The following is a 24,140-nucleotide window of genomic DNA, read 5'->3' on the forward strand; positions in this document are numbered from 1 at the left end:
CCTTTGCCTCGTTCTGATGAATTGTCTCCGACATGGTGGGAGGCCAATATTTTTCGAAAATTGATCTTTCGGAGGTTTATCATCAGATACCACTTGATGATGACTCCAAATGTATCGCGGTCCTCAACACCCTGTTTGGCCTTTACCAATACCAGTGGTTGGCCTTTGGAATATCCAGTGCCCCGGCGATATTTCAGCGTTATCTTGAGCACGTCACGTCGACAATCCCTCATTGTATTAATTACCTGGACAACATAATTGTCACAGGCTGCAGCACGAAGGAACACTTACACAACATTCGAACCCTTTTTTTCAAATTCAGGTCCGTGGGCCTGCGATGCAACCTGCGTAAGTCGAACTTCTTCCAACCGTCCATTGAGTATGTGGGCTACGCTGTCTCTCGGCACAGCATCCAGCCGCTAGGAAGTTTTGTCCAAGGTATCATTGACCTTCCGTGGCCCGCTTCGCTCAAAGCGTTACAAGCTTTTTTAGGCAAGATTGCCTATTACCACCGGTTCATTCCCAGGGCTTCCACCATAGCCCACCCCCTGTACTGCCTTCTGCACAAGGGTGTTCCTTTTGATTGGTCGCCTGCATGCAAGCGAGCGTTCAACTCGTTGAAGGGCCTCCTCACGTCAGCGCCTTGTTTGGCTACTTTTGACCCCCATAAGCCGTTGGTCCTGGCTACAGATGCTTCGCAGTATGGGGTGGGGGCGGTCCTGGCCCATCGCAACGCGGATGGCTCTGAGCAGCCACTGGCATTTGTGTCTAAAACTCTTAGCCACGTGCAGGCCCATTACTCCCAGGTGGAAAAAGAGGCTTTGGCCATTGTCTACGCTGTTACCAAGTTTCACCCTTTCTTGTATGGCACGAAGTTTCAGTTAATCACTGACCATAAGCCATTAATATCGTTATTTGGCCCCGCCTCTCAGGTTCTGGATAGGGTGGCCCAAAGACTGCAGTGCTGCTTCTTGTTCCTCTCTAAGCACCATAATGATATTCATTTTTGCCCTACCAGACAGCATGCCAACGCCGATGCTCTTTCCCATCTTCCGGTGGTCCCAGATCCTAAGTTCGATCGGGAGGAGATTATGTGTTTTCATTTGGATGTGGCGTCCCGCCAAGCGGTTGATGGCTTCCCGATCACTAGTTCTAGAATCACCAGGGAAACAGCAGCTGACCTGGATCTCTGGCAAGTAGTTCCCCTCATTCAGCAGGGGTGGTCGTCCTGACCTCCAGACCGGGCGTCAGACCCTCTTCGTAATTATTTTGTTCTACAAGACTGCCTCTCAGTCTTGCAGAGAGTTCTCCTTCTGGCTACTGATGATACAGCTCCTTACATGGTTGTTCCTGCAAGTTTGGAAAGGGAGGTCCTCACGTTATTACATGAGGGGCACTGGGGTATTTCCCATACTAAAACCTTGGCTCGCAGACATGTGTACTGGTCCGGTATTGACAGAGAAATTGAGCACTTGGTGGCTGCCTGTTCCCAGTGTGTGAGCCAACAGGCGTCTCCCAGGTCAGCGTTCTCTTCATGGCCGGTTGCAACCCAGGCATGGGAACGTGTTCACATAGATTTTGCAGGCCCGTTTCTCAATGGCTTTTGGCTCATTGTCATTGATGCTTATTCCCGATTCCCATATGTGGTGCGCTGCTCCTCAACCACTTCAGAAGTTGCAATCCAGGCACTCACAAATATCTTTTCTGTGGAAGGTCTGCCAGTCCCCCTGGTATCGGACAATGGACCTCAGTTTATTTCGCAGACCTTCCAGGATTTTTGTAGGCGCTTTGGTATTTGGCATGTTTGCTCTCCCCCCTTTCATCCACAATTGAATGGGGAAGCCGAGCGCATGGTGCACACATTTAAGAAGCAGATGAAAAAGTATGCGCACGAATTTCCTGTGGAGGTGGCATTGATGTTTTTCCTGACAGCATACCGGACAACACTGATGGGAGAACACAGCCCCGCAGAGCTCCTCCACGGGCGCCAACCTAGGACTCTGCTGCACCTCCTCTGGCCTGGTCCTCGTGAGTCTTCACAAATCGGGGTACCCGGCTTTCCACCAGGTATGTCAGTCTGGGCATGTGTGTTTGGTCACAATCCACGTTGGATACTGGCAGTGGTCCTGCACTGCAATGGCCGCCGGCTCTATACCTTGCAGGTGGGGGACCGGGAGGTACATCGTCACCAAAATCAGCTACGGCCACGTTTGAGCAGCCACCCTCCGACCCCTCAGGCGCCGGCTTCCCCATTGCCGGCACCCGTGTTGTTTCCTCAGGGGACGCTACCACCCCTCCCACCTGTGACTCCGCCACACTGCGATGGTTCTCAGCCTGGGCGGCCTCCAGTAGCTCTAGCACCGGCATTGCCTTCGTTAGAGATGCCCCGGCAAGAGCCGGCCCCCCTCACAGGCCCGGTTTCTCAGGAGGCTTGTTCACCTGTGTTCATCCCATCCCCATCATCCCCACCACTGGGTCTTGCCCCTCCCGAGGTGGACCGGGATCCGGGGTTTGACGGCTTGTCACCCGTTCTGTCCCGGGCTCTGGTGGCGGGATGCAGGGGGCCTCTTCATGTGGGTCACTTCCAACTGTATTCGAAGGTTCCGGCTCGAGGGTTGGCAGATCCCCCCAACTCCAGCCTTCCAATGGACGTGGAGGTCATCGCTACTGCACGACACTCCATCTTCCGACGCAGTGCTTCACAGTTCCATATTGCCATTCACTGTATAAGTAAGGTCAGTTGGGGTATGTGGGCCCAGGGGGTATCTGGGCCATGGGTTTTTTCCACAACAGTTGTGAGAGGAATTTCACTTCAAATGGTTGGCAGCACTGAAGGACAATGGAGTCTTCCTTGAGCAAGCAGTCTCAACATTCTAAGTGTTTTGGCTTTCGTGTGTGAAAGTTTTCAATTTTGTAGTGCTGGATTTCTATAGCAATGTTGGGTCATCACGATTTGACAGAATATCTATGGGTTCACTGTAAGTATTATCAATGTTACAAGTAATTTAGCATAAAGTAGAAGCATGACAAACACTTGAAATGTTACTGGCAGCATGTGTGATCCTTAAGATTATAAGTTTGAGAGGGTGGCACAGTTACCCCAAAAGTTTGTCAAAAATGGGGCAATTGGGCCAGGTGCTTGGGGTATCTGGGCCCACCTAGGACCCATTTACCCCAATTATATCCATTTACCCCAAGTACATTAATTATCATTATTGTTATTCTTTAATTCATTACTCAAGTCAGTTTTTATTATTTCCTTGTGAATTATGTTAAATTAATTTTACCTGATGTCTACTACTTGAGTTCCAACTGCGACTGTCTAATCTAACCTTAATTTAACCTAGCCTAAACTTCTTTTGACTATCTCACTAACTTTTTTTGCAGATAATGGTGAGAACAAACGTCAGAAAAACTCAGCTAGCTTTAACTGTTCTGAAAAGGATTTAGAAAGGTGTTCGGAATGGCAATAGAACCACCAGGGGAGCAGCTACATTCTACAGTGTTCCTAGATATACACTGAAATGCCATATTTTGGGCACACATGGAAAAGGATTCACTTCAAGAGATGGCAACAGTGGTGGTGGTGTTGAATCGTTCTTGTCTGCTGCTGAAGAAGAAGAGATTGTGAACTGTTTGAAAGTAATAGACGAAAATGATTTTGGCTTATCTCAACAAGAAGTTTTGGATTTAGTACAATGTTACGTCAGACAAAACAGCATCCCTTGTAGATTCAAAGATCAGAGGCCAGGTGTAGACTGATTTATAAATTTTAGAATTAGGCACCACTTGTCACTCAAGAAACCACAAAGTATTGAACACGTAAGGTGTGACCAATCAACCCATGAGTAGTACACAACTTCTTTAATGTTTTAGAAAAAATTGTAAGGGAACTGAATCTTCATGGAAAATCAGAGAGGATTTTCAATTGTGATGAAACCTTGTTTTGTCATGATCCATCGAAAACCAGAGTTTTTGGGGTTGTTGGTGCAAAAAGCAGATGCAAAACAAGAACATCTGGGCATGAAAATACATCGGTGCTCTTAAGCTGTTCTGCTGCAGGACAAAAGCTTCCACTACTGTGCATATTCAAATGCAAATATGTAATGGAGAATTGGATTAATGCAGATCTTGCTTCACAAACAGCAGTTTCAGCAAGTGCACATGGATGGATGGAAACCACTTTATTCTTCAATTGGTTTTGTGATTTGTTTCTACCAAATATAGGTGAAGAAAGAGCAGTGCTGTTAATCTATGATGGTCACACTACATATATTTCAACTAAATTGATTAGACTAGCCCAACAAAATCAAGTCATCATTATGAAGCTACCTCCCCATACTACACACCTATTACAGCCTCTCAATGTGGCAGTTTTGAAAAGCCTCAAGACCAAATGAGACAGTGAATTATGTAAATGACAAAGAGAAAATCCATGCAAAAAAATCCCTAAGCAGACATTTGTCTTACTTTTAACCAGAATGGCCCAAGATGTGCCTGTAACAAATCTTATCAATGGGTTTAAGACTACTGGAATTTATGATTGGAAAGTACAGGGGGTTAACATAGAAGCAATCCCAACCTCAGTATTCAAGACAACTGATCTGATGAAGTACAAAAAAAAAATGCCTAAATCCAAATGTGCCACCACAGGTAGCTACCATCCGACAAGAAATAGACATCCACTCAACAGACATAGTGTCTTCAGGAATCATTTCGGCTTCTAACCCTACAGACACAGCACCACTGGGAATGGTTGCTATCCCTGCATCCACAGTTACAGACCCACCAGGAGTACCCAGTACATCCACAGCTGCAAGCCCATCAGAAGTAGCCAGTACACCCACAGGAGTATGCCGCAAAAGTTTTGAAGACCTGTTATAAGACATGCTTAAGAGTGAGAAAAAACCTGAAACAGATGATAAGAAGTGTAAAAGACTAGTGACCAACTGTGGGATTATTACATGAAAACAATATTTATTAATGAAAGAAAAAGAGGAAACAGAAAAGCAGGAGGAAGCGAACAGAAAGACACTCAAACAGAATGCAAGAGAAAAGAAGAAAGAGTTGGCAAAGTTCGACCTTTCTAAGCCTGCTGCCAGCAAAAATATTAAAGGGAAGAAAATTAATAATACCGCTGAAGAGACAAGAGAAGAAAGCGAGCAATTTTCTGTAAGTCACAGTGATGATGATTATGCTTTTGTAAGTTATTCTGACAGAGAAGTTGATGAACATGATGTGAATTGAATAGAAGTGGGTGAATATTGTGTTGTAAAAGTCTATGGAAAATCAGAAGTGAATTTCAGGCTGTACATAGCAAAAGTGACAAACCAGTCGCACACTGAATATGACGTCATGTTTTGCAGATGTCATTTCCAAACAATGAAGTTTATGGAAACAGAACAAGAGGCTTACATTACCAAAAAAGATGTAGTAAGGAAGCTGTCAAAGCCTCTTAAAAGCAGCTCTGCTAGATTGAAGAACATGATTAGCTTTGCTGATGATTTGAGTGACCTATTGAATATTTATTAACATTTTTTTAACTACACATATGGTATAATACTTAAATATTAATACCTGTAATTGGATTGATCTTTACAAGTAACTGTAACTCCTGTTTCTTAATAAGAGTTGTGTTATTTGAAAATTTGAATTAATTTCAAACACAATCACTTTGAAGGTGTTATCTTACATTGTCAATAATTCAACTACAGGGTCACTGAAATGACTTATATTAATTTTCTCATGGGGTTTACATGTTTGCCAACAGGCCCAATTACCTCAATTGAAACAACAACAGTTGATATGGAACTAAGGCCCTTGTGGCCCATTTACCCCACTTTATAGGGGTATCTGGGCCCATGAGGCTTTTTTTCCCTTTACGTTTAAATATCAATAAAATTACATTCCTTTATAATATATTTGAAGGCTGCATGTTGTATAATAAGAAAACATATTTCAGATATTAATTTAACATATTAGTGCTTCTCAGGCTAGTACTAAATTAGGAACTACGTGCTCACGTTTTAAAATCATGACCCAGATACCCCAGCTAACCTTAACATATTATAACCATATTATGTCCTTTTTTGACCGTGATTTAGAAACTGATATAAAGACAAATTAAAACAAATATCTGTGTTGGACACTTTTATTTTCTCCCACAGCACATAATGAGGGCTTACACCCTCTTCTTCAGGTGGCTAAGAGGTTTGTATGTGTGTTTCTCTTTCTGGATGTAACCAGTTAGATCACTTATGCCTCATTAAAGATGTTTAAGTAAAAACACTTCAAGTAATTATATACATACATTTGTGTCACATATAAACTCAAAACAAGAAGTCCAGGATCACAGAGGTGTACGAATATTACAAAGGCCTGTGCAAGATATGCAGTTATCTGTTTTATACAACATTCTTACTTCTTACTTCTTTACTTTGTATGCACTAACCCACGGGATAACCCCTTAATACAATTAGGAGCAAAAATATGTAAAATAAGCCAACACTATTGTCTTTAATGAACACAATGTGACATGCTTCTAAGTGTAAAAGTTGAACTGAGGTTATATTAGTTTACATTCTGAAACTTCAAGAGAAGAATATGAGAAATGGACCCCAACAATCAATCAAAAACTGAATTGCTACAGATTGGTGAAGACAACACTGAAGATCTAAAGACTGGGACAGAGAAAATAAGAGAATGTAAGCCTTTCAAGTACATGGAGTGATATTCACAAAAAGTGGTAAAAACAGAGAAGACAAAAATAATAGAACTTGGCAAAGGGTGGAACAATAAGACAATTAAACTCAGTATTGTGGAGTGACAAAATAATAAAAATAACAATAAACTGTATACCCGTCATTCTTCTGTAGAAAGTATTACCATTCATATGACAGAAGTCTGATAACTGAACAAAAAAATCCAAAGAGAAACTCCTTCCTTTAGAAACAGATTTCTGCGGAAGGAATAGAGTTACTCCAACACTTGAAATCTTGGATCAGAGAAATAATGGGTATAGAAGAAGCTATGCCTAAAAAAATAATAAAAAGAATAAACAAAAAATAAAACTGAAACAAAATGTCTACTGTGATATGGGCATCTCAGTGGAGGAGAAGGAGGAGGAGCAGGAGGAGATCCTGATGAAAAAGATAATGTGGAAGACCTTCAAGAAGCTCAAAGAATGATTTTTTGATGTGAGAAACCTTCAAGAAAGTGACTGGGTGCAAGAGGAAAGTGGACATCAAGAAGTGGAAAATCTGTGTTGGTCCATTATGGCCAGGGGACATTCGCTGGTACGTACTTTTCAATTCAATAAACTTCACCCACAGCCATACACTTTAAGATATTTTATTTTATTTTGAAAGCAACCAGTTTCGGCAATTCATTTTGCCATATTCAGTCCCTATAAGCTTTTTTTGAATCAACGAACTTATTGTATAGTGCCATAAAACTGGATATTGTGAATCCCAATGCTTTCGTATGAATCAGTTACACGACAATTGGGATTCATGATATCCAGTTTTATGGCACCATATGATACGTTCATTGATTTGAAAAAAGCGTATGGGACCTGAAGATGGCAAAATGAATTATTGAATTGAAAAGAAGTGAGAAATGGCAGCATCCATAAAAAGCTTAATTATATAACTCAGTGATCTTCAGCATTAGTTTAGATTAAGTATACTTGTCTCTTTATTTTGTGTGATTTTCTGATGTCACTTGCAACCAAGAATTTAGGTGAATGTAAAGTGGTGATACAAGTTGTTTTGGAGTTTTTATGCTGGCTGGTTAATTGGCAAAGGGTTCTTACTGTTGCATTGCAGCATTTCAGTCAGCAGTAGGAGCCATTCAGCACTGTGCAACATAATCAAACCCAGATATTGGAAATGCCTGCCTCTGTTTTGGCCAGTTCAGGTCCATCTCAATCTCTGGCACCTGCCACATCACCCCTTTCACCTCATGTTTTGCCTATCGCTACCCTGGTCATTTATCCCCCACTGTTTCCAGCTTACAATGAGATTGTCAAAGAATGGGAAGCCTACAAAAAACAGTTGCGGCAGCATTTTCATTCATTTGGATTGACTGATGTTATCTTATGCCATGCTTTCTTTTTGTCTTGGTTGTCACCTCGCTTGTATCAACCCCTTTACCAACTGGCCCCCCTGCAAATCTGTCTTCACTCTCTTTTGATAAAATGTGCAACCTTCTTTTGAAATACTACTGTAACGGATGCATGCCAATGCCACCTGAGTTGAGTTCTATTGGTGTCACAAGAAACTGGTACATTCCTATAAGACTTGGACAACTGAGCTTCATGGCTTAAGCCATCATTGTCACTTAGTTGCTTATGTACAATTAACTTATAATTAAAGTTAAACTTTCTAAATGCTGTAGAAATAACACCACTGGTCAGAATGATGTCACATTTGCAATGGAATAATGGAGAATGGAGAAAAAGTGTGGCAGAAGAAAAAAATAGTGTAAAAATTGATCAATAGATGGTGCTGTATGTGTCAGAATATGTTCATGAAAACACCTGTCATGCGAATGACTCATTGAAGTTGGTATAAACATGATGGGTACATGGCTTTTCCTCCTTTCATGTCTGTGATGTTCGCCATGACTGTCTCAATGCAGGATCGCACTCTGCTTATAAAGCTGTATTACAAGAATAATGACTGTGCACACATCACTCTGCGGAAGTTCCAGACACTGAAGGGTTTGAAAAAAGGTGTTGGTCCAATGACTGCTGTGAGTCTGGAGAAAAGATTCAGAAATTAGGAAAGATGGTTTCTTTTGGTGTGCAACCTGGTAGAGGGAGAAAACAAATCAATTTGATGTCAGTGGAAGCAGTGGCCACAGCAATACAGGAGGAGATGAGTGATGGTGTGCAAATGTGCAGTGCATCGAGAATTGCCCAAACATTGGACATAGCCACGAGCACGGTGTGTAAAATCCTATGAAACATCCTTCTTTGCTATCCATTCAAAATTACCCATGTGTACAAGTTGCTTCCTGTTGACCTGCCAGCAAGAGAGATCTTTATTTTAGAATTTCTTGCTCACATGGAAGTGGACAATGATTGGCCGTGGAAGATTTTGTGGACAGATGAAGGCCACGTCCATCTGACAGGATATGTCAATACACATAATTGTCAAATATGGGCAACGGAAAATTCACACATTAATCAACCAGTATCACATCATCCTAAAAAGGTCACTGTATGCTGCCGGTTTATGGCAATGTTTATCATAAGGCAATATTTTTTTGAAGAGACAGATGCTTCTGGTCCTGTTACCTGTACCATCACTGGTAAGTGCTATGAGTGTCTTTTGTGCAAGCACATCATTCCAGCTCTCCAACAGTGTGGATGGGATCATTTTTATGCAAGGTGGCCCACCTCTGCACATTGCAAATCCAATTAAGCAGCTGCTGAAGTAGTACAGTTTGTCTAACATCAAACGTACACCTTGGGCATTGTTGTATGATTAATTTGTCATTTGTAGTCGACTACCATTACATTATGATGCTTACAGCACCATCTACTGTTACATTCTGTAACTATTTATTTTTCTTCTGCCATATGTTCTCCCCCTTCTCCGACAATATTTTATTGCAATTTGAAATCATTGTGACCTGTGGTGATATTTCTACAACGGTTTGGAAGTTTAAATATAATCACCCTGTATTTAAAATATCATGTGCGTTATACACAGCTTGACTCTTTATGCTCTGAATTTACCACATTATTTTCTGTGGGTTTGCGTTGTGCCAAAATCACCATGAAACCTTCAGCCAGACCCCGTTTCTTTCAGGCTCACCCAGTGCTGATGGTACTCCATGACCAAAGCAAGGCAGAGCCTGATTGCATCACAGCCTCCAGGGTTGTCCAACTGATCACATCCAGTGAATGGGTACCCCCTTAGTCACTGTCAAGAAGCCATTGGGACAGTTACAGTGATTTCAAAGTTTCTGTCAACGATCAGTCTATCATTAACACATGCCCCTTGCCATGCCCTGACTAAGTTTTTGCTAAGCTTGCTGGTGGTCAGTGTTTTTCCATGCTCAAGCTCTCCCATGCATATTTGCAGCTTCCCATTGATGCTGACTCTCAATGGCTCTTAGTCATTAACACATCTTTTGACTTGTATCAACACTTGGGCTTACCATTTGTCGTGACCAGCACCCCAACTGTTTCTCAGACAACTCACCAGGTCTGTACTGGCTGTGCCAGCTATCTTGATGATATTTTGGTCTCCGGCTCTTTCGCAGCTGAACATTTCAACACCTTACATATGCTCTTTTTGGTGTTACAGGCTGCTGGGTTAAAATGCAATTTTGAAAAGTGCTGCTTCTCTCAGTCTTCTATTGTTTATCTTGGGTTTGAGGTCTCTAGTGCTGGTATCAAACTCTTTCATAAGAATGTGTCTGCCATTGTGCCTCATCTGTGTCCTACGCCGGTCAGAGAACTCCAGCATTTTTAGGTAAGATTGCTTATTATCATCAGTTTTTGTCAGGGGTGGCATCAATTGCACAACCATGACATGCCTTGTTGCACAGGTGTTTGAAACAATGTTTTCTAAACTGAAGTCTGTGTTACAATCTGACTCGTAACCTACCAACTGGGTCAACATTTAATGTTAGCAACAGATTTATTCCAGCAAAGGCTGGAGGGTGGTGTTAGCTCATAAATATTCTGATGGTTCCATGTGGCCTATTGCATAAGCATTGAAGACACTTAATTCAGCTCAGACTAGATATTCACAAATAGAGTAAGAAGCCTTCACCATTGTTTATGCCTTAAAGAAGTTTCATGTTTTCCTGTATGATGTAAAATTCCATCTCATCATGGGTCACAGGTCATTAGTTTCACTGTTTAATAACTCAGTGTTGTTACCAAAGAAAGCAGTGCATCGCCTTCAGCATTGGGCGCTGTTCCTCTCTCAGTACAACTTCTGCCCCACAGCTAAACATACAAATGCTGGTGTGGTCTCCAATGTTCTGGCCAATCCAGACCCAGTTTTTGACTGGGAGGAGTTACTCAGCTTCCTCATTGATGAATGCGCTCAACAAACTGTCGGTGGTTTTCCAGTCACTAGTGCTTGGGTCATGCAGCTAGTGCTATCAATCCGATTTTATGGAAAGTGGTACCTAGCGTACAACATAGCAGCCCTGAGGTGCCTCCGTCACAGGCATCAAAACCCCTCCATACCTGCTATGTGTTTTGGCATTGTTTCTCTGTAGTTGATGGTGTTCTACTCCCAAATATGGACTATTCAGCTCCTTGCATAGTGGTTCCCTCAGCTCTCTGTTGCAACTGCTGCATGCTGATCACTGGAGGGGTGTCACACACCAAGGTGTTAGCCCACCATCATGTTTTTATGCCTTGTTTCACTCATTTGGTTACAGCATGTTCTCAATGCACATTGCAGCAAGCTGCCCTACAGGCAATGTTCTCTCTGTGGCCACGACCTTTGCAAGCCTGGAACCGTATCCACATCAAATTTTCCAGCCTTTTCCTTAATGCATGTTGGATAATGGTCATTGATGCATTCTCTCAACTCCCATATACTGGCCTTTGCCCATCAACTTCACTTTCTGTCACTGCATCAGCCCTGTTGAATTAGTTCCATTGAAGGACTTCTGGCAACATTGGTCTCTGATAACAGCCTCAGTGAGTGTCACAGGAGTTTACCTCCTTCTGCAATGCCTACAGGATTCACCACAGTTTTGATATGCCCTTCCACCCATAGTCCAACAGTGAGGCCGAAAGGTTGATTAGAACATTCAAAATGCAAATGAAAAAGTATGTGACTTGGTCCCCATCTGACCTTGCCTTGGATCAGTATCTGTCTTCCTATTGGTTCACACCATTCGGTGATAACAGCCCACTAAACTGCTCCACAGGCATCAGCCCTGGATCCTCCTGCATTTCCTGCAGCCTGGGCAGGGCAACAACCCCTGCAGCCATTGTCACATTTCCACCCCAGGATGGCTGTCTGGGCATCACCTGATGCAGCTGCATCCCTGCCACAACATATGCAGGCTCCCTAGTGACTGGTGGATGACCTGGTACAATTTCCCCAATACCACTACCAGCACCGATGCAGTTGCCGTCCACATCGGAGCCATCTCCTCCGCCTCAGCTGCCAACAGTGGCACATCTCCACGACCAAACTCTGGACCTCATGTGGACATGGAACTCATGCCGATGTCACCCATCCTACTGTATGGGTTGACAGGAGGAGGAGGACTGTGATGCTGCCTGGGCCCAAGTACTTTCAACCATATACACCAGTATCAGCACGTCATCTCAGTCACAGTCTCATGGACGAAGACCCCATAGATATCTTGCAAAATCCAAGCTGTTCCCAAAGGGAAAAGGAATGAAGTAATGTGCACACACTTGAAAACCCTGCACATTAGCAGTGCATTGTCATCTGTCAGAGTACACTGTGAAAGAAAAATACTGTGAACTTTCGATAGAGCCCACCTTGACCAAGTGCCTATTTAAATCCTGCTGCACTATACTCGTACTCAGTTATTATTGCTTGCATACATTTGCCTTATCTTATTATGTTCAGTGCATGTTATGGTGATTGACATATGTGCCCTAGTCTAATAAAGTTGTACTAACATTCTTGGTTGTATTATGTGTCCAAGTTACAACACTGATCAATAAAAAAATCTAAGAACATCAATGTGTTTTCATTTGACACCTTCCTAAGATAGATGGTGTAATATGGCAGACCAGGTTGGATATTATGAATCACGTGAAACTACTTTAGTAGCCAGATTGATACCATATTTTGTACAGATTTGAAACATCAGTTAAATGATTACCTTTCATAGAATTCATCAGCCAATATGATATTAATAATACCTACAAATTTCAGCTGATTGTACAATCTGTAAGCAAGAGCTCAAAAGATACCTTACAAACAAAGTGGAAACATCAGTGTTCTCATTGTTCATGAACTGTATTGATAAAAACCAGCTATATATTTTGGATACACCTTATAACAGGAAGACATGTTACTGACAGGAATAAAATAAATGAATTAATAAAACCATTGTAGAATACATTGTGCAGCATGAAGCAAAACCCAGTTTTACATATGAAAAGCTTTATTAAATAAAAAACATAATTTATGTATAACATCACAGATACGTTTATGACAAGATGATGAACATGAGATTGCGTAAATCATCTATGTGTAACTGTAAATTTATTTGATTCATACAATCAACCATGTAATGAAAACATTTATTGTTGTCATGTACTTATCGACAGTGGCAACACCTGCCAGTCATTCAATCAGTTGGTTGTTGTACTTATGTCACAATCTGGTTAGGCTCCATGTCAGTGTACACTATGTGATCAAAAATATCCAGACACCTAGCTGAAAATGATGTACAAGTTGGTGGCACCCTCCATCGGTAATGTGGAATTCAGTATGGTGTTGGCCCACCCTTAGCCTTGATGACAGCTTTCACTCTTGCAGGCATACATTCAATCAGGTGATGGAAGGTTTCTTGGAGAATGGCAGTCATTCTCCACAGAGTGCTGCACTGAGGAGAGGTATCGATGTTGGCGGGTGAAGCCTGGCAAGAAGTTGGCATTCCAAAACATCCCAAAGGTGTTCTATAGGATTCAAGTCAGGACTCTGTGCAGGCCAGTCCATTACAGGGATGTTATTGTCATGTAACCACTCTGCCACAGGCCCTGCATTATGAACAGGTGCTCGATCGTGTTGAAAGATGCAGTCGCCATCCCCAAATCACTCTTCAACAGTGGGAAGCAAGAAGGTGCTTAAAACATCAATTTAGGCCTGTGCTGAGATAGTGCTATGCAAAACAACAAAGGGTGCAAGCACCCTTCATGAAAAACACAATCACACCATAACGCCACTGTCTCCAAATTTTACTGCTGGCACTACACATGCTGGCAGATGACAATTGCCTGGCATTCGCCATAGCCACACCCTGCCACCGAATTGCCACATTGTGTACCATGGTTTGTCACTCCACACAACGATTTTCCACTGTTCAATAGTCCAATGTTTATGCTCCTTACATCAAGCGAGGTGGTGTTTGGCATTTACCAGTGTGATGTGTGGCTTATGAGCAGCTACTCCTCCATGAAATCCAAGTTTTCTCACCTCCCGCCTAATTGTCATAGTACTTGCAGTGGATCCTGATGCAGTTTGGAATTCCTGTGTGGTGGTCTGGAGAGATGTCTGCCTATTACACACTACTACCCTCTTCAGCTGTCGGCGGTCTCTGTCAGGCAGCAGACAAGATCGGCCTGTACGCTTTTGTGCTGTAGATGTCCCTTCATGTTTCCACTTCACTATCACATGGGAAACAGTGGACCTAGGGATGTTTAGGAGTGTGGAAATCTAGTGTACAAATGTATGATACATGTGACACCCAATCACCTAACCACATTCGAAGTCTGTGAGTACTGCTCTCTCACGATGTCTAATGATTAATGAGGTTGCTGATATAGAGTACCTGGCAGTAGGTGACAGCAAAATGCACCTAATATGAAAAACATATTTTTTGGGGCATCCAGATACTTTTGATCACATAGTGTGACTCTTGTATTATATCATTTATTTTCAAAGTTACCCGTATGTGAAACTGTGGTGTGCTTTGTGTCAAATCTAGCAAATATCATAAAAATTTAACTGCAAGCCTGGTGTCATCTGCATTATTTAGAGAACCAAATGTCATGCACAGAATTTCTCCAAGCAGCAAACAGCAAATAAGACACCTGATTTTAGTGGAGGATAATGCTAAAAATCAGATAAATATCTGCAATTAGAATTTCAAAGTATATTTTGCCTTGTTAAAATTTATTACTTCATGACACACTCCTGTAACAAGAGGTTTATCACTTGGGATGAATACTTTAAATTTGTACTTGATTATTAGTCTCATGACATGCAGAATATCAGAATGGTAACTAGTTCTTTTGCAATATTTGGTTTGCCACTGGAGTTCCATACTTCAGATTTGTATTTTACCATTAGTCCCGTAACAAGCAAAATATCACAATGGTAACTTCTTCTTTTTCAATATTTGCTTTACATTAATTGGATGCTAATCTATATCCACCCACACTCACCATTCCTATTTCAGTCACTAAACAATATGCAGATGGATATAATGTACCTACCTGATTTTTGGGCTGTAATTAAATCAAATGAGTCAGAATTTTTGACCTATGTAATATTTTGATAAAATAAATTCACGTTAAGCTCGACATCCCAAAATATTAATTGTACTATGTGCTTCCTATACTGAAAGTCTGAACTATGACTTTACCCTAAAAAGATCTTAGCCTCACAGAAGTAACAGCAGATATACTCCAATGGCTGTCATTTAATTTTCATTGTATGGTATGCTGAGGAATTATATTCTCAGCAACTTATCTTTAAGGAAAAAGTTTTCATTGCATGGAACTTCCAACAATTTTCCATTTTCAGATATCACCCTTTTTCATGATGTCTTATTTTTACATACCCATGTTTACTCACATGTCTTTGACTGGCTTTAAGACCAGAGATAGGCTAGTTATGGGGCACCAGTCAGTGAGACAGTAATGAAACATTTACAGTGTAATATATTTCAGGTTATAACTACAAAATTAATTATGCAACCAAAATTGAGTTATGAGACTTGCAAAATATATAACTAACATCTTTTCACTTTTTCTTGTTCTCTAAGCAAAGAAAAGCATGTGGTGCAAGTTGTGTAACAACCAGAACAACTGAGTACTGTGCTATCGATGGAATCATCAGCGCTTCTGCTGTAAAAAGTGGATGGTCACCGGACAACGAGTGACTTACATATAAATGCTTTTATTCATTTATTTTTTTTTTTTTGAGTGTATAAATCACCAGTGCCTACTTAGTGTGTTCATAGTAAATAAAGGAAAAATGGCTGTGGTCGAATATCGAGAAGTCATGTTTTCCAACCTGCCATGACTATGATTTATGACACAAAGCAAGTAGTTCCAAAAGCACTTTCATTTATTCTAGTGAAAGGTGACAGTTATATGCTAAATAAAGTTATTGCAATGCAAACAGTCTGAAATATGACAAAACTGTATAAACGGTTCATGCATTTTAGTTGCTTCAGCTCCAAAATATAGTTTTACAGGTTTTTTCTGCACTATCTTAAATAGTAAGATCTATTGATTATGGCTTCAACTCTGAGGAAAAAGAGATAACTTGAAATAAGATACAGACATAACAGAAAAAATTAATTTAGAGAACTGTGAGAAGAAGAAGAAGAAGAAGAAGAAGAAGAAGAGCAATGCAAGTGGTATTAATGGCAAATCCAAATGAGAGGAAGTAGTGGGAGGAGGATACCATACATATTTCCACATGTAAACACCCCTTAATCATGTTGTTTGGATTTAGAGGACTATGAGATATGATGGTCAGTTCATATTTTACTTATTCTTTCTCTACTACATTGTTTCTCTCAGCAATACCGCTATAAGTGTGTGTGGAACCATTAGGCTATCATATGCTGAGTTGTATCTTGATTTCTTTATTATGAAGTTTTTTGCTTCTGTGGGGCCTTTCAAGTTGACGTGGTTACCTTTCAAGTGTTGTGTAGGTGCGTGGTAGAAACAGAATTGCCACCACTGCCAGTTGTGATCTTTGCTATTTTGAAAGGTGTAACCAAGGCAACTAACTTCAGTGTTTCCTTTATCAACTGTTTCACAATATTGTAGACAGTCTCCAGTAAGACACTAAATTTTATAAATGATTTGTTATTACGACTTATTCTCACACTTCTTCATCTACATAAAACTTTCATTCTCGGAACCATATTAAAATTTAAGATTTTCCAACCCCCATAAACCTGCTGCCCTGGGCAGTGGCATGACTTGGCCCACCTCAGAGCTGGTCCTGAGAGTGACCAGCGTAATGCAGTAGTTTTATATTGCTCACAGAATTGCTTAACAAGCCTGAGGAACATTCTGAGCCACAGACACTGCTGCCTGAAGGAAATGAGGTTGTCAACCACAGTCAAATACAGCAGCAGATGATCACTGCATTGTGCAACAGCCAGGAAGAACTCATATGAAACAGTGTGTGGAACTGAAACTGCATTCAACAACACTGAAAGGCATTTGCCTGATAACCAGTGTATTGTGTTCTGTGACAACTGTGCATTGGCAGGACCATTTGAAATGGTGCCAAGAGTATAGGGACTGGAGTGGAGTTGCATGCTCTTCTCAGATGAGAGCAGATTCAGTTCGAATAGTGATTCTGGACATACCCTCACATAGAAGTGGAAACATATAAGGCACCCACAAACATTGTTGATCATGATTGTTTTGGTCATCCAAGTGTTATGGTATGGGAAGGCGTATGTTGCATGGGCGTACTAGTCCCCAAATCTTTGAACATGATACACTCACCACTCAATGTTATTGTGACTGTCTACTCCTTTCCCATGAGCATCTTTTCACAGATGCTTTCTGCTCTGACTTACTTTTTATGGTGGCAATGCATGACTGCATCGAACAGCAAAGATGGAGCAACTCTTGGAATGAGAGAATACTCAGCAAATGTATTAGCTTGCCTGTTCCCCTGACTTGAATCCCATTGAACATATGTGGGATGTGTTCAAGAGTTGTAGAGTGTCATCCAGTATTTGTCAACCATGCTGGTTGAGGAACAGAACATCCTGCCACAAGAACCCCTTGTGGGGATTGAGATGTTACGTATGGTAATATCGAACCCAAAATTAAGTATTCGCTCGTTTATAATGAATTAACTTTATTTTGATCATGTCGGTACAAACACATCCGCTTGAATACAGAGTTCGGAACACACTGAGATCACAGTTTTCAAAGAAGCTCGTTCTCAAAGATGAGGCGGTCGACTCTTGTGGTCGATAACTGCCACAGAGCTCCTGTCAGTAGTGCAGAGCATGGTAAGGATGATGAGAGTGTGCACCCAGCTGGCTGATGGCACAGGTACGCATGACCGATCGTGTCATGGCAGGTGTTAGTGCGAGGTGCGTTCGGACCGTTTCTCGATGTCTTGGTAGGCATGACCAGCGGAGGAAAGGAGGCGCAGAAGGCGTACACAGGTTGACCATGCCATGCTGCTGGTGGCACGGTGAAAGCAGAAGGCGGTGGCGTGTCGGTGGGGAGAAAATCGTCGTGCCGAGGCCGTGCGGTGCAGTGGGGTTTTGATCCGATCAAAGGCGCGGAGTGCTTTGAAGATGCAATGCGATGCATTGCTAAAGTATTTGCCGGTGAGTGCTCCAGTAAGTGCAACGTGTCCGGTAACAGTTTGTTATTGGCCATATGACGTAAAGGAGCAAGCATGCTGTGGCTTAACAGGTTGCGCAAAAGATGCTGGATGAGCAACACTCGCGGTAATGACGGAGTTATAGAGGTGCTTGATGTCGCAGCAGGGGAGAAAACAGCAAGCTGCACATGACTGACTTCTGTGTAGAAGGAAGCGTCACCTCAGAGACCATGGATGGTGAGTGTGTTACAGCGGTAGATGGCAGGATGTTCCAAGCGGAGTTGACAGTGTTGGTGTTTTGATGTGTGAAACAGCTGTGATCGAAGGTTGGGGCGCGTGGCCGTGAGCCCTGTGCATGAGGCATGGCGACGGCGAGAGGTGGTGGAAGGCGGACGTGGTTGGCGAATCATGGTCGGAGCAGGAAGGCGATGAGACGTAACGTGAATGTGAAGAAGTCAAATCGGCGGATGAGCTACTGGACCATGGCAGAGAGGCGACACAGTTCGATGGAACTGGAGCTGCGTGTGCTGTCACTGTCAGCGCTGCGGTCAAGTCATAAGGCTGCAAGCTGCTCGCGTGAAACTGCTGCATGGTCGTGTGTCGGAGCGGAAAGTTGCTCACTCATTGAAGCAGAAATGGCAGATGTGTTGGTCGTACATTGTGGAGGTAATGAAGAGGGTGGCAAAGCAAGCGGCACTGGAATGCGGCTGGTTATGCCGTGGTACAGAAACGAAGTATCTGGAACTACCAAGGGAAGGTGGCAGCAGCGTAAATAAGTCGCTTGTATCACATCAGTAACATAGAATTTCCACTTGAGGCGGTGTGATGATGACAGTTGGGACATCTGGGACATAGATCCATGTAGCATGATCGTTAGGGTATTAGTTGTAGCTGGTAGTAACGACAAAGGATCGTCAGCAGTTGGAGGCAGAACAATGACAGGAGCATCTCGTCACATGTCATGCTTGGTTGGTGTCAGCTGCAACATGTGTAACTGATCTTGTACCAACAAGTTGTATGTCACAATTTGCTCACATAGCTGTTGCAGTTGTTCAGGCGAAAATGCATCTCGTTCCATGTCGTGCTTGGTCGGTGTCGCCTGCAGCATGTGTAACTGATCTTGTACCAAGAAGTTGTATGTCACAATTTGCTCACATAGCTGTTGCAATTGTTCAGGCGAAAATGTATGTCGTGAAGCAGTCTGCTGTGTATCACTGAGTAAGATGGAGTCGAAATCAGAATTTGTCTCCATCAAAGGGTAACCTGGCGTACAAGACAAGGTTGGCGGCACAGTATTGACGTAACAGTTCGAGTAGAAGAGATTGTGTGTGCAATCGCGAATGTGAAACTCAGTACTCGGCAGTGGCGGAGTGAGAACACGTTCACTGCTGTATGAAGCTTTGATACAGCTGAAATCGTCTTCTAGGGTGGGTGAACAAGTTGCGGGCGCAATCGAGTAGTGAATGGCCGGGCGGTAAGCATGCATAGTGTCGGCGAGTTGTTGACAAGATGCGGGTGCAGTAGCTGTGACTGGATCACATGTCGCGCAGCTGTTTGTTTTGACTGGGTCGAGGTCAGTGAGCCAGCAGGCGGCGGCCATGACGTCGCTGTCGGTGGCGGTCGAGCAGAGTCGGTGCGGCTCGGGTGCTGTGTAGAGGGAGGCGTGGCGTGTCCAGTGTTGCACCGAGAAACAGCCGGCATTGTCGTCGGTGTAAATGGTGCATTGTCGGTGATCGGTAGGATGTCCCTGATGAAACTGTTCCTGTGAATTCTAGCAGGCATGCGATTTAGCCATAGTTCGGAGTTCGTGCGAACTGGGATTTGCAACATAGTCCCCGTTTGTTGCAGTCCATTGTTTGGCATGATTGTCCGATGTCAAAGCACTGCACAAAGTTAATGCATTACACAAAAGCAAGTCAAAATTGTCCAAATTAATTGGTGAAGGAGCACTGCACTGTCCGGAAGTGAAATTACCGATGCATTGAGCGGGTTTCGACGGACGACGTGTGCGCCTCGGTCGCATTGTCGATGTGTGAGAAGGTGACAAAAGTTACCAAAAAGCATGTTTCACACAAGAGTTGGGAATTTACACACTAATTACACTTCCTGTACACTGCATCCAGATGCGGCACGATGCGAAGTCGATGGACGTAGAAATCTGACAAAAGAGTTGCTGCACTGTTTGTCCATGGCGATGTTACAGTATACACATTTCTGGTGTCGTAAGGGGCATTTGTGAGTGACGGGGTCACCAGTGTGAGGATCAGGATGTTACATACGGTAATATCGAACCCAACATTAAGTATTTGCTCGTTTATAATGAATTAACTTTATTTTGGTCATGTCGGTACAAACACATCCACTCGAATACAGAGTTCGGACACACTGAGATCAACAGTTTTCAAAGAGGTTTGTTCTCAAAGATGAGGTGGTCGACTCTTGCAGTCCATAACCATCACACCCTCACTAATCTTGTGGCCAGCATTAGAACATGTTTTAGTGGATGCACTGCTGTCTGTTGTGATCCTTCAATCTATTAACAACCATGTCCTACCCTTTATAATGTCCATGGTGACTTCAGTGTAATTATTGTTTTTCAATAAAAGTATTATTTCTGTTAATCTCATTGAATATTTCTTTGAGATACCTTCTGTACTATACTGCAGCAATTCTTTCTACGTATGGTCCAGGTTTCATCTAGCTATGTTACTTGGCAGTGGCAGTTCACGTGAAAGTTACTGTCACCCCTAAGTTCTGCACTACAGTGTATATAATACAAAGAATGTGTATAATACAAATAATAATAGCATAGTAGTGTGAGATGTCATAAAATGAGAAATGGGAAAAGGCACACACAATCATAACAACATACAAATCAAAGATAGGGGCAGAACAACAGAAAATACTCAAGAATTGGAAAAATATGTAAATGACTATTTCTTTGGTATTGCAGAGAGTTTGCAACAAAAGTTTTCTAAAACACATGTAGCACCGAAAATGACTTACATAGCAAGCACAATGACATAGGTTCCCATAGCAAATATTGTTAGTCAGGAAGACAATACAGAAGTTAGAAAATAATAAGTCAGCAGGCATAGATGAGGTTCCAGTCTCTATTTTGAAGGTGTGTGTAGGTGGCATACAAACCCCATTAACAAACACAGTGAATGAGTCTTTTTGTTTACGTATTTTTCCCAAGTACCTAAGCATGCACAGGTTGTGTCCTTATTAAAGAAAGGTAATGGGAAGAGCACCGAAAAATAGAGACCAGTTTTGATACTGTTTTAATACTCAATGATAGTTGAATCAATCATAAAGGGATGGACTAATGATTTGCATGAATAAGTGCACCATTTGTAACAAAGCTCAATGTGGTTTCCAGAGTCAGAGAAGCCATTACAAAGTTCACATAAGTGGTACTTGAAGATCTTGACATGGATGACTGTGTCACACGCATATTTTTAGACTTGTCCAAGGATTTTGACATTGTTGACCATAAAATTCTACTAAGAAAGCTAGATGCATTAGCTGTTAAGAGGAATATCAAATGAATAGGTGCAGAAGGTAGAGAGTGTACATTCATCTGCTGCTAAACAAATTTTTAGTAGAATAATTTTCAGTCAGTTAACATATGAACATAGGTGTTCCTAAGGGTAGTGTATCAATTTCAATTCTGTTCTAAAAATATATCAAATACTTTCCAGATAGTATAAGACAGATAAAGTTCTCTTCATAATCACTATCAAAACACCAGAATTTTTGTTACAGAAAGCTAATGAGACTCTCATGGATGCTTATGATTGTTCAGTATATAATAAATTAACAGTGAACATAAAAAATAAATAGTATGCACTTCAGCATAAAGAGGAATCACAATTCTGTGACATTAAGCGAAGGTGATAAATTTATTGATGGTGTAATAAGCATGAAGTATTTGGGGATGAATATTGATTGTCAATTAACATAGAATAACACACAGAGATGCTGGTAAAAAGCATGGCATCTGCATGTTTTGCTCTTAGGATCTATAACCTGTTTCTAACAGTCAATATTTTGTAGTGACATACAGTTCTTAATTACACACCACGTGGCAGCAGAACACACACATATAAGATGGTTGTAATTGGCAAGCTTTCGGAGCCAGTGGCTTCTTCTTCAGGCAGAAGGGTTGAAGGGGAAGGAAGAAGGGTGAAGGAAATGGACTTCAGAGGTCTAGGAAAAGGGGTAGGTTTTGGAAAAGTCACCCAGAACCACAGGTCAGGAGAGACTTACCATACAGGATGAGAAGGAAATATTGATTATTGGAGACTGCATTGGATGAGAATTGAAAACCTTAGAGCTTAAAGCTGGAAGACAGGTAATATCCAGACGGAGATTACTGCTTGAACATCATGCATTAGTTAATAAAAGTGAAAAGCCATTACCCTGTCTTCCACCTTTAAACTCTCAGGTTTTCAAACCTGAACCAATGCAGTCCCCAACAATCAGTCTTTCCTTATCATCCTGTATGATAAGTCTCCCCTGACCCATGCTTCTGGGTGACTTTCCCAAAACCTACCCCTTTTGCTAGACCTCTCCAGTCCTTTTCCTTCATTCCTCTTCCTTCTCCTTCAATCCTTCGGCCTGAAGAAGGAGCCACTGGCTTGCCAATTACAACCATCTTTTATGTGTGTGTCTGCCACTGCTTGGTGTGTAGATTTTTTATCTATCCAATTAAATAATTTTGTCATAACTGATTGTTTTGTTGTTATATTCTTAATTACAGGACACTTTTCTGGAGACTGAAGGCACAACATGTGTCTATAACTTTTAAAACACAGAAAAGGGCTGAAAGAGTAATAACTACAAGTAGTAGTTGAGCTGACTGTAATGAACTATTTAAAAAAGTGGGTATCCTTACTGCACCAGAGAGCAAATCTATTAACTTGTTGTGCAGATAAAGGAAATACTACTATGTATTTGACTAATAGTACTATACATGATTCAGGAAGAAGAGCCAGTTGGACTTTCATTTACCAAGGAAAAATAAAGAAAAAAACTGAAAACAGTATTTCCTATCAGGGTGTAAAATTGTATAATAAACTGCCACAGAATGTGAAAGAGATTTAAAAAACATCTGTTTAAAAAGGCACCTAAAGTGTTATTTGTAAGTAAAGTTTACTAAACATTCAAAGATTAGTAAGGGGATTCACAGTAGTGGGAAATAATGAAGGGCAATAGATACATTACCCTCTCAATTCACAATACTTTTGCAAGAAAATCATGTGCCAATATTTATAGAGCACAATAGTTGTCATTCACCTGAGCTCAATATCTCACTCATTATGGGCAGATGCTGGCTCAGTTTTTCAATTGGACTGAGGGAGGGCATGAAGAATATCTCCTCTGAAAGAAATGATTGAACTGGAGTTAGAACAAAGAGTGGTTCCTTAGTTATTAGCAGGTCTCCTTAATGTGAGTAGTGATATGTATATTAAAGAACATTGTAGAATAGGAACCAGCCAAATGAGGCAGTGCAGTTGTTAAGACAATGTCCTCATGTTGAGGAGGATGGAACTTGCCCTGTCTGGCCATCCTGATTTTTCACAAACTATTTAATATCCCGGGCATCCACAGCTGTTGAAGGGTAAGATGTTAGGAAGAATTCCACTGACAGCTGGTAAAATTGCTGTTTATTAAAACACAACCAGTTTCAAGCCTAAAGCTGTATCATCAGGTGCAACAACATATAAAGATCATAGGCACATTGATCAGTCCCAGTCAAAATTTAGTATACAATGAATATTGTCAATGCTATGGTGAGTGGAAGGTAATGAAGACTTACTCCATTAATTTAGGATGAATTGCTGA

Source organism: Schistocerca nitens, chromosome 1, assembly GCF_023898315.1.
Source record: "Schistocerca nitens isolate TAMUIC-IGC-003100 chromosome 1, iqSchNite1.1, whole genome shotgun sequence".
Taxonomy (NCBI): Eukaryota; Metazoa; Arthropoda; class Insecta; order Orthoptera; family Acrididae; genus Schistocerca; species Schistocerca nitens.